The sequence below is a fragment of the Cucurbita pepo genome, chromosome 9 (genome assembly GCF_057944985.1).
Source record: "Cucurbita pepo subsp. pepo isolate OVF chromosome 9, ASM5794498v1, whole genome shotgun sequence".
Classification (NCBI taxonomy): domain Eukaryota; kingdom Viridiplantae; phylum Streptophyta; class Magnoliopsida; order Cucurbitales; family Cucurbitaceae; genus Cucurbita; species Cucurbita pepo.
In genome coordinates, this window is record NC_141806.1 from 7,612,615 (window position 1) to 7,631,066 (window position 18,452).

Below are 18,452 nucleotides of genomic sequence, written 5' to 3' on the forward strand. Positions count from 1 at the left end.
GCATAAGCACGGCGATCTCGACGTCTATATCTTACTTTCACTCAAATCTTTTTTTTTTTCTTTTCGAAATAGCAACCCCAATGTTCCGAGAGAAAAGTTTGGAGAGAAAGCAGTGAGATGTAAAAGGTTGGGCATAGGAATATAAAAATAATTTCTAGACATTTTTCAAAAGGCATTATAGGGTTTTAGAGTAAGGAAACTCAAACAAATAGAAATGTTTCTATTAGGCAATAAATGTCTAGTCCAAAATTTCATGATTTTTAGGAAGATTTTGAGACCATTTAATTATTTATTTTAGTTTCAGAAACTCGAATCGTTACAGCTAGCCTAGAGGATGACATGGCCGACAGATGAGAGGGACGCACATTCGACAAAGGAGAAACCACATGTCACATCGGTAGAGGAGGACCTATGGATCGCTTTGACTCAGCGCGTCCCGTCTGCCCATCCGACCCACACTAGCCGACTCGAGTCGAATGCTGTGACCCACGAGTACACCTTGCTACGTGCATGAAATCTGCACGTAATACCTCACTAGTCATGCTTATAGGCACTTGAGGGTGAGCTTTTGCTTGATTTGCCTCCCGTTTGCCAATGTTTCATCTTGATTTTGATACTAACCTTATTATGACTTGAATGAAGATTTTTTTTGAGAAAATTCTGGAAATTTGGAGCTTGTAACAAGCAACGCGGGAAGGCGTGTTTCATCTTGATTTTGATACTAACCTTAATATGACCTGAATTAAGATTTTTTTGAGAAAATTCTCGAAATTTGGAGCTTCTAACAAGCAAAGTTGGAAGGCATGTATCACCCATGTAAGTAACTATTTGCACTTTCCTTAAGTAGTACTTTCCTCAAGTAGTACTTGTAGGAATTGCTAGGAAGTACTAGCATGCAATCATATCTTACTTAGGTGGTTAGGATATGCATGAGATGAGGATTTAAGTTGCATGCCTATTTTAATGTTTGTCTATGTGGTAAGGCATTTTAATGTTTGTCTATGTGGTAAGAAGGAGTGTGTTATAAAGGAGGATGAAGATGAAAAGTTGTGATCTATACTCCAAGTTGTTGATGGATGTTATCTCTCTCTTGAGTATGTAGGAATGTTTAGATTATGTTTTCAACAGTAATATCTCCATCAAAAAGCATGCATGAGGGAACTAAGCTAAAAATAGGGGCTAGAGCTAGAGTGATTTACACATTGACCTAATTCATCACTTTTCCAATAGATTGAGCACCCTAGGATCGTGACCGGTGATTAGAGGTCTAGACCTAAGTGCACCTAGAGATTGGATTAGCCTTGAAGAGCTAGACCTAAGGGAACCTAGAGATTGGATTAGCCTTGAAGAGCTAACTTCGAGAATCTTGGAAATGCGAGATGAGGACTAGATCGCATAGACACTCCTAAGAACCTAGTAAACATTCATGATATTTGTGGAGGATTAAGAAAGCTTAATAGGCTCAATAGCTAAGAAAACGGTATTGCCAAAAATTCGAGGCCACCTGAGTTAATATTGAGTGTAGGATTAGGTCAAGGCTAACATTGAAATTTCGTAAATTGTTCATAAGAGGAACTTAGTGTAGTGGATGAAAAAAAGGGGTGGTTCACCGTCGCTGGAAATCACATTGTGTACCTCGCACATGACCCAATCCTCGCCCTCAATCTTTTTAAATTGCCCATCCACATGTAAAAAAAAAAGGAAAAAAAAAGGAGAAAACTAAATTTAATATACAATCAAAGTTACATTCTAACTCAAACAGTTTTACAAAGCAACGAAAAAAAAAAAAAAACTAATATAGTAACCGCCAAGTAACTAATCAAATCAAATCACAACTTCTAAACAATAGTATTACAAACAAAATCTTTTAACATCATTTAGTCCGATATGAGCTAGTAGAGGAACCTAATGGACCTATAGATCATGGGCTCCAACGATCCAAGATTAACCGGTTAAACTCATTAACCTTGTTAACCAACATTCGTTAACTACTAGGACACTCCACTATAGCTTAGTAGTTGCACTCCCCTCACTATAGATATATTTCTGTCCATTTGATATAACCATGATTAGTAAGTCGATCCTTCACAGGTTGTTCGTAACTAGAGCTGGGTCAATTTACCGTTTTACCCCTAAAGTTACTTCTTGTTCTTATGTCTCACTGATCCTCTAATGAACAATTGGTTTGTGGTCCAACCAGTAAACCGAATCCCTCTCAGGCTAATGAGAGGGTGGGGCCCCTTGTTCAAGACCTGGAGTCAGTGCTTAAGGGAACTACCTCTCTTCTATCCTTAAAAGTGGGTAGGAGTGAATTCCGTCTTGCACCCCACGTCCCCAGCCATTCACTCAGTCTTACCCCTGAAATGGGAGGCCTATTGAGTCGGCGAACTAGAGCCACTCTCACCCGTGCAAATCTAAGGATAATTCCGAATAAATAGGAGTTCATGGTTAGCTCATGATTAAAACCGAGTTACCTAGGTTATCGAATGAAAAGAAAATCAGTCTCAACAGTAAACGACATTATAAAGTGAGAGTGGTTTTCTTCATGGTCCGATCTTATGGAATACTCATTGCATAGGACGCCCCCACTCACATGTCTCCACATGTACAATTTAGTGATCACATTGTTTATATCATATACAAAAGTGGGCCGCATCCATAGTGTCCCAAGAATAAGGTACTCAGTCTTATCCTTATACTATAGATCATTTTGACTATATACTTGAACTTGATCCACTCTTATGTCTCTACATATAGTTCAAGTAATCATACTATAGCTAGAGTGTTCTAAGTTTATTGGATTTAGATTAATGATCGTAAAGTTTACTTTATTCAATAACAATCTTTACTGAATAAACAACAATAATAACTTTATTGAAAATAGAATATGTTTTTTTTTTTTTTTTTTTTTTTTTTTTTACAAACATGAGTTTTAGGACATAAAACCCAACAATATGTTCGTCCTCAAAAAAACCTTCACCACTCTCATAATCATCCATCCATCCTGGTGGCCTCCTAATTCTTCTTTCAGCATCAATAGATGGATGTCTTGTGCTGACTCACATGAATCATCATCGTATACTTCATCCTCTAAGCTTTCAACTTCATTGCAGGTATGATTAGTCAATTCTAGATCAATTGTAACTTTTTCTTGATGGATTTTATGCCAATTCCAGCCATTTTCTTCCTCAAACATCACATCTCTACTAGCAATTAGGTTCTGTGAGACTGGATCATAAAGTCAGTATGCCTTTGACTTCTCACTAACTCTAAGTAATACACACTTCAAACTTTTATCTTTAAGTTTTGTTCTTTTGTTGTCTAGGACATGAACATACACAATACATTCAAAAAATTATGAAATACATTCAAAAAATTATGAAATGTAAAACTGATGGTTTATATCCGTTCCAAACTTCTTCTCAAGTCATATGCTTCACCATCTTCTTCAACACTTCCGGTTACATCTTTACATTAAAGATGTGGTTGGGTGTTCTTGAAATCCTCATTCTTATCTCCCAATTGCCAAAACAAGCCCATTTGTCGCCCTAAGTCTTGTTCGTTCTTAAGTAGAGTTAAAAAATAATATCGTCTAACATGGTTTCAGCTTTTATCTGCATCTTGAATCTATAAAAATGTCAATAAATCTTTAAACTTTTAGTTTGTAATAAATTCGAACATTAATGTCTTATAATTTAATTTTTTTTTTTTATTTAATTCTTGTTTTTGTCTTTTTAGTCTAGATCGGAACTTTGAAGTCTCTAAATTTGAGTTGTGACACTCAATTTTGTTTGTTGAATTTTAAGTGGCTTGTTAGTTGAATCACGAACATCTTTCTAACCTAATTTTGTTGAATTTGATGAGGTATGCTAATTGATTCCCAAACAATTTTTGATCCTAGCTCAAACAAAATATTAATTTCACCACTCACTAGGTGATTTTAAAGAATATTTTCAAGCAATAGATACGTATCAAATGAAAACTTCAAAAAATTTAATGAATAAATAATAAATCATATAAATTAAAAATAATTAAAAAAGAAACACAATTTTTACTACCTGATTGGAGGCTTCGAAACAGGGTAAGTGATGTGGGGAAACAGGGTAAGTGATGTGGGGAAACAGGGTAAGTGATGTGGGGAAACAGGGTAAGTGATGTGGGCTAACGCTAAAAAACTCTATACAATTTAAAATCAAACAACAAACAATTAAAAATTTATAACAAACTAAATGTTCAAATTTATTACAAAATGGGAACAAAGGGAATGAGATACAAATCTAAAAGAACAAAAAACTTAAAATGATCGATGGTCTAAGATGACCCTCTTCTATGCTCGTGTAGCTCCCAATTCCTCTCCCACCTTGACCAATAATAAGCCATCACTTAAGAAAAAGGTAAAATCTGACGAGTATAAACAGATTTAACAAGCAACCTATTTGTAGGATTTGATGACATTTTTATCCTACCCAATAGGTAAAATCTGACATTTTCAAGAACCTCAAGTTTAGACAACTGTCTAAGCATTGGTAAAGTTTCACATCTTTTGCATCTGGATAAATGTATCTCAACCAAGTTTTCAACAAAAATACCATTGGGCACACGTAAACCTAAAAAGTCATGAATCCTCAATGCTTGAAGGTTTTTGTGTGGTTGAAGCCCTTCCAACACATTCAAATCATTCTCACCACAATCTTCTCTTTTCTCACGAGAGCTCCATTCAAAATATAGTTCAGAAATATTTTCCTTCTCTACTAAATTTGCACCCATGGCCTCATGTTTACTTTTGACTCGCTCGAGATATAAAAGGTTTAACTTACCTTTAAGGCCTTTTAAAGGTCCATGCTCCTCAATCTTACATCCGTCATCACACCCAACTATAAAACCAGAAAGCGTTTGAAGTTGAGTCATTCGACTTAAATGTTTAGGCATTTGCTTAGGATTTATATCATACAAATCAAATTCTAAATGCCTTAAAGTTGACCAACTTTCTCAACTTTATATTACATCCCATCCAAGCTTCAAAGTTTGCAAATTGTAAAACAAAACAATAGATTCTGGGATCTTAATTATGTCCCTGAAATGTCAAGATATCTCAAATGCTTCAATTTAACGATTGTATTTGGAAATTCATCTATGAATTCATAATCAATAATTAAAACGCGCAAGTAGATGAAGTTGATGATCTTATCCTGATTAGCAAATGGTAAATTTTCACAACAATAAACTGTTCTTCTTCTTCGACGGATCGAAAGAACGTCATCATCGTGAGAATTTCCATCTGTTACAAGGCCCCCTCTCAAATTTTGATCATTGGAAATAGCACATGCAACCTCATATATATGATCATGCATCGTACAATATTTAATTTTTCCTCTTTCGTCCTTGACAACATCTTGAAACAAGGAGCGGGACAACAAAATATCGAAATACCTCTCTTCAATATCCTCCATCATTACATTGCTTCCATTGGGTAGTTGAATAAACCCTTCCACATCTGAACAAGTGTTTTCTTGTAGAAGGCAATAGTCGGGTGGAAAATTGGAACAGTAGGCAAAACATTATTTCAATGAGGAAGATGGTAGACGGTCCACGCTTAATTTGATTGTGGATAAAATAAGATCATCCTTTGGTAATTCAATTCTTCCTAGATTTTTCAAAGTCGATTGCAATACCTCATCGTTCTTGCACGATTTCACCATTCCTCTCAACACTTTCACAACCAATGGTATGCCACCAAATTTTTTAACAAGCTGTCCTCGAATGATATAAGGAATTATTGGTAAATCACTTTCAAATGCACATTTTTCAAATAAAGACCAACATTGATCATCTGGTAACCGCCTCAAATGATGTTTGTAATTTGTCTCCATCTGCAACTTTATCACTTCGAGTAGTCACAATTATAGTACTTCCAACAATTTGATTGATTTTTAGCAAACAAGCCCTCAACTCATTCCATAGAACGGGTTCCTCGTTCCAAACATCATCAAGTACAAGAAAATACTTTTTGTCACTCAACAGATTTTTTAGCTCCCGAAGAATGACTTCTCTTTCATCTAAGCCACCGACATTAGCATTCAAGGTTCCCATGATTGCTCTTAAAATTTTGTTGAATTTAAAAGGATGAGACACACATACCCATATAAATGTATCAAAATTCTTCCTTATCATATCATGATGGAAAACCTCCTTCACCAAAGTTGTTTTTCCTAATCCACCCGTACCAACAATGGGTAAAACAACAAGAGTTTCCTGACTCCTAAGGGCAAGTAGCTTATCCACCATATTTGATATTTCTGTTCCCCTCCCAATAACTCCAATTTCATCAGTAAATGAGTCTGTCTCTCGAGTTTGGTTAAGATCAATTTCAGCTTCATTGGATGTTATAGTAACACATCCGAGAGGACTTTTTGTAGAAACTAGCTCATCGAACTTTTTAGTAACCGTTGTGATTTGATTTGCCATTTTGAGACGAAAAGCAAGGGAATTTTTGAAGAATGAAAAGAAATTAGGTACCTTCAGATCTTTCCCGATTTCTAGTTTACGTCGAACGTCTTCATAAACGAGCTCATCAAGTAAAATATCGGCTTCGAAGACGATATCTTCAAGGTTCTTCACCCATAGCTTCAAGGATTCAAGGTGTGTCTTCATTCTATCAACATCCCTTAGGATGGCTTGCGCCATGAGTAAAGAGTCCTTAAACTTTGAGAGTTCATCCTTGAATCCCCATGCCAACTTCACCGTCTTCTTCAACACTTGTTGTACAGCAAAGGTCCACAGGAATTCCGCCATGTTTCTGATGTTGGATTCTCAAAGTTTGCAATTCCAGAGGATTTGTTTGCAACTAGAATGAAGCTTACAGAAACCCCATCAAACCCTTTTATTATGTTGAGTGTGAGGAACTGTGTTCTTGGTAGATTTTTTATTTTCTTATTTTTTGAAAAATATTTTCAAGCCATAGATGAGTTTCAACCCCTAAAAAAAGAATAGACTTAAAAGAGTGAGGAAGGCATACATATTAAAAAATAATTTAAAAAATATAATTGTGATGTTCGAGACTTCAAAGCAGAGTCAATGATGTGGGCTGATACTAAAAAAATACCATAAAATTCTATGTAATTTTGATACTAAAAAAATACCATAAAATTCTATGTAATTTAAAATCAAACAAAGACAATTCAACTATTCCATGTTTATTAGAGAATGAGATATAAATCTAAATGAACCAAAAACTCCAATATACAAGATTGATGGCCAGAGATGACCCTCTTCTGCGACCCGTAGCTCCTAAATGCTTGCAACCCGTAGCTCCTAAATGCTCCTCACCTTGACCAACAATCAGCGATCATTTGTAAGAAAAAAAAAAAAAAAGAAAAATGTCAAAGACTTATCGATTTATCATCGAGACGGTCAGGATCTCCAAACAACAAACAAACCTAAATGGAAGAATAAACGAACCATTAGCACTCTCCCATGAGAAATGTTTTTATTTCAAAATCAATTTACAATTTATTCAATATTGAAAATAAACTATTATGGAGAAATGCTTTCTATTTTTAAATTTCACATTCTTAGGAATAAAATTAAATATTTTATTATTATTATTATTATTATTATTATGGTTTGTTCTCTGTGTTTTCTTCGTCTTTCTTATGTCTACAGCCTTGGTAATTAATACAATTGATAAAGTACAATGGAATATAATTATTACAATCTTACTTAGGGTAATCAAAACATTAAAACAAAAAAGTACAAACAAAAGAAACAAACATAAAATAGTTATTTTAACATACACAGATATTGGGCACATGAGAAACTTTTTCCCGTTCAACACCACTTTTATCAATTTTAAGCTAGAAACATTCATACACCATCAAACGATTCAATCTAGTTAGATTTGACTTTGCTTCTTTTGAGGGTAAGTACTTCAATGTCTCTAAAAATGTAACTTCCCAACCATTCTAGTAAAGATTCAACTCCATTAAAATTCTCAATATTCAACCTATCTTAAAGCATTGAGAAGCTCAAGTTGCTGAAGAAGTTGTGTTAAACTATTAGTTTCTGTCTCATGCAACTCAAGAACTTCAGGGTATTAATGGAAAGTTTTCAATTCTGAATGAAGACAAGCTTTGGATATTTTGCAAATTTGGAGGGGAGATATCATCACCAAAGTCGCCTATACACAAATCTTCAAGTGAGCTACATGATTCTAATCAATTTGGTAGCCTTATCAAACTTGTATAATTAAAAATGCTTAGATTTCGAAGCTTTGGAAGACTTTGAAAGCTTGAAAATAACATTGCATTAACAGGGTTAGCTTCCAACCTATGAGTTTGAAAAAATGTTTGGAATATTCGTTAGTTTGAGACAATAATGAATCACTAAATTTTCAAGATCAGGAAAAGTAGTGCCACTCGAGACAATGGCAACTTCTTCCCATATGTCTAAACTTTTCAGGTGCAAAATTTCAAATATTTTCAATTTAAGGAATAAAGTTCTATAAATTTGTCTCCAAATACTTTTTACACCACTTAACCAACAAATTGCAAGAACCTCAAGTTTGGACACATGTCCAAGCATTGGTAAAATTTCACATCTTTTGCCTCTGTATAGATATAGCTTAACCAAGTTTTCAACAAAAATACGGTTGGGCATAAGTAAACGATAAAAGTTATGAATCATCAATGCTTGAAGGTTTTTGTGTGGTTGAAGCCCTTCCAACACAGCCAAATCAGTGTCATCGCATTCTTCTCTTCTCTTTGAATACTTCATTCAATATATAGGATAAAGCAATTCATAAGGGAATAGGATAAAGCAATTCTTGGAAAGTGACTAATTTCTGATCAAGGTAGGTAATATGGATAAAGCAATTCATATAGTAGCGAGCTATTGAAGACAATCAAGACAAGTAATTACGTAGTAACAACAAAATAAAACAAGAAATGAACAAATAAATAAGGGACAAAGATATTTTTGGATATAATTGCACACTGACAAAAAATGAATTCCAAAGAGAATGGTCGTGAAGATCAAACACAACAATTATAGATTTATATGCTTTAGGGAAAAATGAAAATTGAAATTTATTTGATCTTCAAATAAACGTGCAAATGGTCTAATGTTAAGAATTTATTAAGAACAATATGATACGGATTTTTTTTTTTTCTTTCAAGATCTAAATATGATCTTTAACAGGACACTAAGAACAAAGTAGAAAGATAATGAAGAACGTTGGAAATGACAGTAAGAAAATAAATGACTGATTTAAAGAGACGATAAACAATAGCGGAAATTAAAGATAAAATCAATTCTAGAGTCGGCCACAAAGATGTAAACCTAGGCTCTGATACCAAACTGATAAGGCAACCCTAATCTTCAGCCCAACGATCCAAGCTTATGTTGAAGCAAGAACCCTTGAATCAAAGTAATTAACACCTCCTTATACGAAATTTGGATCAACCAAGAGATAAGGCTAGAATTAGATTACCTCTTACGATCGAAGATCTAGAAGCAAGATTTGGAAACCTTGTTCTAAATTGAGTCACTCCACAATCTAACTTGATCAAGGCTTGATTGAATGGCTCGGGTGCAATTCTACTACAAGAATTGCTTGAAACTTAGAAATGGCAAATATGATGCTCGGATTTTTAAGGGAAACGTCTCAATTTGAGATCTGAATTACATTCATCCACGAATCTCAATTTTACATAACATATTGTGGGTATTTATAGTCTCCCGACAAAAGACGTTTGTGGACGGGATTTATTCCCGATCCCCTTTAATCTCCACAAAGAATAAGTCAAATTGACCATTTGACTTTTACATAATTGATCAAATTAAACATAGTTCTGTTTAACAAACGTTGATATGCTTGAGTGGCTAATGCGATAGACTTGTAATCAATCAAGTAGCCACCAGATTTTAAGTACAAGCAGTACCATAGCTAACTCCATACAAGTAGCCACCAGATTTTAAGTACAAGCAGTACCATAGCTAACTCCATACAAGTAGCCACCAGATTTTAAGTACAAGCACTACCATAGCTAACTCCATACAAGTAGCCACCAGATTTTAAGTACAAGCACTACCATAGCTAACTCCAAGTCATGGGAGCGGTAGTTCTGCTCGCCACCAAATTTTAGATACAAGCACTACCATAGTCTGCTCGCCACCAAATTTTAGGTACAAGCACTACCATAGCTAACTCCAAGTCATGGGAGGGGTAGTTCTGCTTGTAGTTCTTCAACTGAAGGGAAGCACAAGCGATCACCTTCTTGTTTGCATCACTACACATCCTAGTCCTTTCTTAGTGTTGTCACTATAAATCACATAACCTCCTGAGCTCTCTGGATCTGTGAGCACTAGGGCTGACACTGACCTCTATTTCAGATCTTGGAAGCTAGTCTTACATGCTTCATTTCATATAAACGAAACACCCTTCCTAGTCAAGTGTGTGAGCGATGAGGCTATCTTGGCAAAATCTCGTACGATTCTCTGATGTACCCTGCCAGTCCCAAGAAATTGTGTACCTTAGTAATTGCAGTCCGGCGAACCCACTTGGTGACAACTTCCACCTTTGTTGGGTTCATTGAAACCCCATCCTTTGACACCATGTGCCCGAAGAATGACGGTACCATAGTCAAAATTCTCACTTGGAGAACTTGGTATACAACTTATTTTCCCACATGATCACTAGGACTTTCTAGAGATGTAACTTGTGTTCTTAATCCATTTTCCAATACACTAGGATGTTGTCTACGAACACGATGACAGATGTGTTGAATCACTCCTTGAATATTAGATTCATTGACTCCATGTATACGCTGAGGCATTAGTGAGTCCGAACGACATAACCAAAAACTCATAGTGGTCATACCTCATTCTAAATGTTGTCTTGGACATATCTTCTTCTCTATCTTAATCTAGTGGTAGCGTGATCAGAGATCTATTTTGGAAAACATTGTCACCTCCTTGAGTTGGTCAAACATATCTTCTATACAGGGAAGAGGGTACTTATTCTTCACCGATCTCTTGTTTAATTCCATGAAGTCGATGCACAAACACATTGATCCATCGTTCTCCTTGACTATAACATCCTAAACCTACCGTTAGTAGATATTGTCTACTTTAACCTGTTATGTATCATCCTCAATCTTACGATTTTAAAACATGTCAGTTAGGGGGAACGTTTCCACACCCTTACAAAGAATTCTTTGTTCCTCTCTCCAACTATTGTGGGATCTCACATTGACAAACAACACTGGAGCTCTCAAAGAGGATACCCAGGATAGATGAAACCCTTGTCCAACAAGAATTGCAGTTGCTTCTTCAAAATCTTATTATGAAGAGAGTAGGTTTGACCCTTACGTCGAGACAAGCAAAACAACGACCCTCAAGTGGCGCCATCTGCCACAAGAGGCCCAATATAGAAGAATTGCATGATGCAATTGAGGAGGATGGTGTATCATCCAATACACCATATAACGTGTGAATTGAAGAGGATCGTACTACGGATGGTACTACGGATGTAGTCTAAATACCTATGCTGAAGGTTTCATATGTTTTGAGCGTCGTAGTCTGAATACCTACACCCAAGGTTTCATACATTGTAAGTGTTTTAGTCTGAAATCTGCATCCAATACTTCTTACCTTCCAAGCACGGCAGTCTGCAAACCTACATCCAAAATTTGTTACGTTTCAAGTGATGTAGTATGAGTCATGAACACATTGTACCATAGGACATGAGGACCTTGGTCCTTTATTCTTGAGTGGTACCAAACATTCTTCTTTTCTTAATTCTTATACGCCTTGTGTTGGTCTTTTCCTTGGTTCTTGTCTTTAGAATATTCCATTTGTTTCATGTATTCTTAAGTTCTTAATTATTGAGGCTTAAGTCATTCTTAAGTTCTTAATTATTGAGGCTTAAGTCATAAAATATTTTTTTATGGCCAACAGCAATCTCATAAATTAAGAACTCATCATAAGATCCATCTTGATTAGAGTCACAAGGATTATTTCCTTTTAAGCCTTAACTTTTCCCCTAATTTCATTTTAGTTCTAAATTTAATCTAAGTAACTTAAACTCCAATATATAGATCTTTATGTTCCTCATGCATAAACCTTTATTAAAGTCTTAAGTTAATTAAGGGCATGTGGATTTTGAAATATCTAAAGGTAACCTAAAGGCATTTTAGTCATTTTATCTATAAGTCTTGATTTAGCCTCTCAACGTGTTGTAACTATTTTGAAACTTTACATAATCCTTGATCATCATGAAACAAGGCAGATTACAAAATTTCATGTTATTTAGAGGTCATTTAGGTAATGAATAGAAGACAACCGTCATGTGGGTTGTTAAAGATAGTTGACCGTTCATTATAAGGCAAATATCTACATATTTGCCTTACATTATGGGTTACCATATTTGCCCTTTTATTAAAGGCAAATATATTGTATTAATTTATTATTCTTTCCTTTTATCGCTATTTTCATATTATTTGTAATTTACGATATTTCTGTATTCTGTAAATGATTATAAATAAGAGAACTCTCACCACCATTTAGGTGTGGTGGATTAATCAAACATTCACATGGTATCAGAGCCCTTTCGGTTTAACAACCTTGATCCTTTCTTCTCTATGGCTTCCGAATCTTCTTATCATCTTCTTCCTTTCAATACTCTAATCCATATGATCACCATCAAACTTTCTTCCTCCAATTATCTTCTCTGGAAAAGTCAACTTCTCCCTCTCCTTGAGAGTCAAGACATGCTGGGCTATGTCGATGGAACTATGGTTCCACCACCTCGCTTTGAACCAGAAACCTCCTCAACACTCAACCCCAAATATTTGGCATGGAGAGCAGCCGATCAACGACTTCTCTGTCTCCTGCTCTCCTCTCTCACTGAGGAAGCAATGGCTGTTGTCGTTGGTCTCTCTACTGCACGTGATGTTTGGCTTGCGTTGGAAACTACGTTCAACCATTAGTCGAAAGCTCGTGAACTAAGACTCAAGGATGACTTGCAGTTGATGAAACGTGGCACCAAACCTGTTGCTGAGTATGCCCGTGCCTTCAAAAAAAATTGTGACCAACTTCATGCCATTGGCAGACCCGTCGAGGACATTGATAAAGTGCACTGGTTCCTTCGTGGACTCGGCACCGAATTTTTAGCTTTTTCTATTGCTCAGATGGCTCTCACGCCTATCCCATGTTTTGCAGATTTAGTCTCTAAAGCTGAAAGTTTTGAGTTGTTCCAGCGCTCCCTTGAGTCCTCTGACACCACTCCTACAGCATTCACAGCCACTAATCGTGGTCGCACCCATGGAAGCCACCATGCTTCCTTTACCAACCAGCGAGGTCGTTCTTATTCTCACAAAAACAACTCTTCTAATCGAGGACGAACCCACTCAAGTCAGGGTCGTCGACCACCTCACTGCCAAATATGCTACAAAGACGGCCATTATGCTGACTGCTGCAACCAACGGTATGTTCGACCTGATTCTTCTCATAATCACCTTGCTGAAGCCTTTAACACGTCATGTTCTATTGCTGGACCCGATGTTGCTGATTGGTTTCTGGACACTGGAGCTTCGGCCCATATGACTGCCGACCCATCTATTCTGGATCAGTTTAAAAATTACACGGGTAAGGACTCTGTGATCGTAGGAAACGGTGCATCCCTACCCATTACCCACACCGTACTCTTTCTCCTGTTCCAAATATTCACTTATTAGATGTCTTGGTTGTCCCTCACCTCACTAAAAATCTTCTTTCCATAAGTAAATTAACGTCTGATTTTCCTCTCTCCGTTACATTTACTAATAATCTTATTACTATCCAGAATCGTCAAATAGGAAGGGTGGTGGCAACCGGTAAAAGAGATGGAGGGCTATATGTGCTGGAGCACGGCAACTCTGCTTTTATTTCAGCCCTTAGAAACAAATCTTTACGTGCTTCATATGATTTATGGCATGCTCGTCTGGGTCATGTGAATCATTCTGTTATTTCTTTTTTAAATAGAAAAGGTCATCTTTCTCTTACGTCTTTATTGCCTTCTCCATCATTATGTAATACTTGTCAACTTGCGAAAAGTCATCGATTGCCTTATTCCCGCAATGAATGTAGGTCGTCTCATGTGTTAGATCTTATTCATTGTGATCTTTGGGGTCCTTCTCCCATCAAATCAAATTCGGGTTTTCTTTATTATGCTATTTTTATTTATGATTATTTTCGATTCACTTGGTTTTACCCTTTAAAATTTAAATCTGATTTTTTTGATATTTTTCTTCAATTTCAAAAATTTGTGAAAAATCAATATTCTTCTCGTATGAAGGTATTTCAAAGTGATGGTGGTACCGAATTTACTAGTACTTGTTTCAAAACTCATTTACGTAATTCTGGCATCCACCATCAACTCTCTTGTCCATATACACCTGCTCAAAATGGTCGTGCTGAGAGAAAACATCGTCATGTGACTGAGACTGGCTTGGCCCTTCTCTTTCACTCTCATCTTTCTCCTCGTTTTTGGGTTGACGCCTTCAGCACTGCAGCTTACATTATCAACCGGTTGCCTACTCCACTTCTTGGAGGTAAGTCACCCTTTGAACTCCTTTATGGCTACACTCCACATTATGACAATTTTCATCCCTTTGGTTGTCGTGTTTATCCTTATTTGCATGATTATATGCCTAACAAGCTTTCTCCCCGCAACATTCCTTGTATTTTTTTTGGGTTATAGTTCTGCTCATAAAGGGTTCCGCTGTCTTGATCCTGCCACCACTAAGTTATATATCACCGGCCATGCTCAATTTGATGAAACTCACTTTCCTGCTATCCCTAGCTCCCAGGCTCAACCTCTTTCCTCTATTCCTATTTCAAATTTCTTGGAACCACATCTTCATCATATTGATTCATTCCCCCCTACCACTTCATCACCGCACATTCCTCGATCCAGTTCATCCCCGTGTGATATTTGTTCTGACCTTGTAGATGAGTCTGTGCAGGTTGATACTTCTCTTGCAGGTTCCACTTTGCCACCCTCGACTTCTAATTCGACCTCTATTGAACCTCCTGTTGATTTCTCTTCTTTGGGCACTCATCCTATGATCACACGAGCCAAAGCTGGTATATTCAAGACTCGTCATCCAGCAAATCTTGGTATTTTGGGCTCATCTGGACTTCTTTCTGCTCTTCTTGCATCCACTGAGTCAAAAGGATTCAAATCTGCGGCTAAGAATCCTGCTTGGGTGGCTGCCATGGATGAAGAAATTCGAGCATTACAACAAAATGATACTTGGACTTTGGTTCCTCGCCCTGCCAACACCAACATCGTGGGATCTAAATGGGTGTTTCGTATTAAATATTTGCCTGATGGATCCGTCGAGCGTTTCAAGGCTCGTCTTGTTGCCAAAGGTTATACTCAGGTTCCTGGTCTTGACTACACTGACACTTTCAGTCCGGTTGTCAAAGCTACCACTGTCCATGTTGTGCTTTCTATTGCAGTCACAGATAAATGGCCTCTTCGATAACTTGATGTCAAGAATGCTTTTCTCAATGGAACTCTTATTGAACATGTTCATATGGAACAACCTCCTGGGTATATTGATCCTCGATTTCCCACTCATGTTTGTCTATTAAAGAAAGCTCTCTATGGCTTAAAGCAAGCTCCTCGTGCTTGGTTTCAGCGTTTTAGCTCATTTCTTCTCACACTTGGGTTTTCTTGCAGTCGCGCTGACACGTCCCTTTTTGTCTTTCATCAGCAATCTAACCTTATCTATTTGCTTCTTATGTTGATGACATTATTGTTACCGGCAACAACTCATCTCTTATTGATAGCTTTACTCGCAAGCTTCATTCTGAGTTTGCTACCAAAGATTTGGGTTCTCTCAGTTACTTTCTTGGTTTTGAAGCTTCACCCACTCCTGATGGTCTCTTTATTAGTCAGTTAAAATATGCTTGAGATATTCTTACTCGTGCTCAGTTGCTCGATAGCAAACCAGTTCACACTCCCATGGTTGTTTCTCAACACCTAACTGCTGATGGTTCTCCTTTCTCGGATCCTACTCTCTACAGATCTTTTGTTGGCGCCCTTCAGTACTTGACTATTACGCGTCCAGATATTGCCTATGCTGTCAATTCTGTCAGTCAATTCTTGCATGCCCCTACTGCAGATCACTTTTTTGCTGTCAAACATATTCTTCGCTATGTCAAAGGAACACTCCACTTTGGTCTTACCTTTCGTCCATCCACTGTTCCTAGTACGCTAGTCGATTATTCGGATGCTGACTGGGCTGGTTGTCCCAATACTCGTCGTTCTACATCTGGCTATTCTATTTACCTTGGTAACAATCTCGTTTCTTGGAGTGCCAAAAAGCAACCTACTGTCTCACACTCCAGCTGTGAATCTGAGTATCCTGCTCTTGCCACAACTGCTGCTGAATTTCTTTGGGTTACGCATCTTTTGCATGACCTCAAGGTCCCTATTTCACAGCAGCCCTTACTCTTATGTGACAACAAAAGTGCTATTTTTTAGCTCTAATCCCGTTTCTCACAAGCGGGCCAAACATGTTGAACTAGATTATCATTTCCTTCGAGAACTTGTATCGCTGGCAAACTTCGCACACAATATGTACCCTCTCATCTCCAAGTTGCTGACATCTTCACAAAGAGTATTTCTCGACCTCTCTTTGAATTTTTCAGATCCAAGCTTCACGTTCGTTCAAATCCGACGTTCAGCTTGCGGGGGGGTGTTAAGGATAGTTGACCGTTCATTATAAGGCAAATATCTAGATATTTGCCTTACATTATGGGTTACCATATTTGCCCTTTTATTAAAGGCAAATATATTGTATTAATTTATTATTCTTTCCTTTTATCGCTATTTTCATATTATTTGTAATTTACGATATTTCTGTATTCTGTAAATGATTATAAATAAGAGAACTCTCACCACCATTTAGGTGTGGTGGATTAATCAAACATTCACATGGGTATTTTGGTCATTTGCATCATTTATTGGTTTAGCCAATTATCTTTATCCAATGACGGCCAAATTTAATATATGCCCTCAACATGTCATATTATCTTCAGCCTTAAAATTTCATGGACAACCATGTTCATTTAGTGAATTATTTTTTATGTTACATGTTTATGAAGAAAAACGTTCGTTCAGGACCTTAACTTATGGTTCTTGGTATTTTTCTTTCATATTCCCTTAATCCATGTTTAACTTAAGGTTCATACTAGAAATCAAACGGTTCCTATAAGTATTTCTTAAGAAAAGTTCTAGATGATTTTATACCTCATCATTCGTGTTGGGACCTCCGTTTTCGAGCTTTCGATACTTGAATGACTCCAAATGTTCTTTGACAAACTCTTTAGAGTTTATAGTTTCTAGAACCATAAATTTTCTTTTCAAAGAATGAGTCAGTAGGAATGTTAAAATTTAGAAAAAAAAACTAACGAAGTACTTGATTTTAGGCTTGCGTGGCCGGCCTCAATTGAATCGCTCACGCCATTCTTGACTTCCTTTCAAAGAAAGAAGATATGTGTGAACCGTTGTGCTGCTATTTAAAAACAAATCATCTTAGCTCTGAGAATTTCTCCTCTCAATTTCATGAAACTTAAAGATAGAATTTCAAGGTAGATCTAGGGACTAACTTCTTACCATCAAGTGCAATGAAGCTCAAGGTATAGCTTGTCCAATTTGGATAAAAATAGGGTTACGCGTATTGAGTAAACCAAGTGGATTTTCTAATTTGTTGAAACAATTGAGGTACTTTTAGGCCATGATTTCTTCACAAAAGTTCGTCCTTATACTTCCCTCGAGCTTAAAAATTCATTTTGAGGGGACAAATCTATGTTTGTGGACTTAATTTTGGATTTCTTCCCTCGGTCTGCAACTCAACCCATAACGCGAAAATGAGATTTCTTGAACAGCTAGATCCTTACATCGTTAGGCCATGACTTCATGAACACTGTCTATCTTAGTCCCCAAAAGTTTATGGAATCATCAATTTTGGATGAGAAGGGTTATAGGAAAAAAATTGAAACTTACCCCAATTCTTACCCGAAAATGAATTTCTTAAATTGGGCACTCTCTGGGACATATTGGTCTTTGAGCTCTTCTATGAAAATGTTCCTTGGAGGTTCAAAAATCCAATCGGATGGATGAGAAGTGACGATTCGCGTGTAGCCATAATTATAAATTCAAGCTTCCTCGAGCACCTCTAATGGCGGATTTAATTGGGTACATAGGTTAGGTGCATTTTTTGTACTCGATTCTTTTACCATACTTGCTGGTAATCTTATTTAGAACGTGTAGAAACAAGTTTGAATGAAAATTGTGGACTATAGCTTTCAGATTTAGAAGAAATCCAAGAAAGGGATAAGACAACCCTAATCATCAACCCAACCATCCAAGCTTTTGTTGAAGCAAGAACCCTTTAATCAAA

The 18,452-nt window shown here is 36.7% G+C and overlaps 1 pseudogene; it reads right to left on the reverse strand.

Annotated features, from left to right (window-relative positions):
- Window positions 1-4,383: 4,383 nt before the first annotated feature.
- On the reverse strand, window positions 4,384-6,901 carry LOC147791228 (putative disease resistance protein RGA3; annotated as a pseudogene).
- Window positions 6,902-18,452: the final 11,551 nt, after the last annotated feature.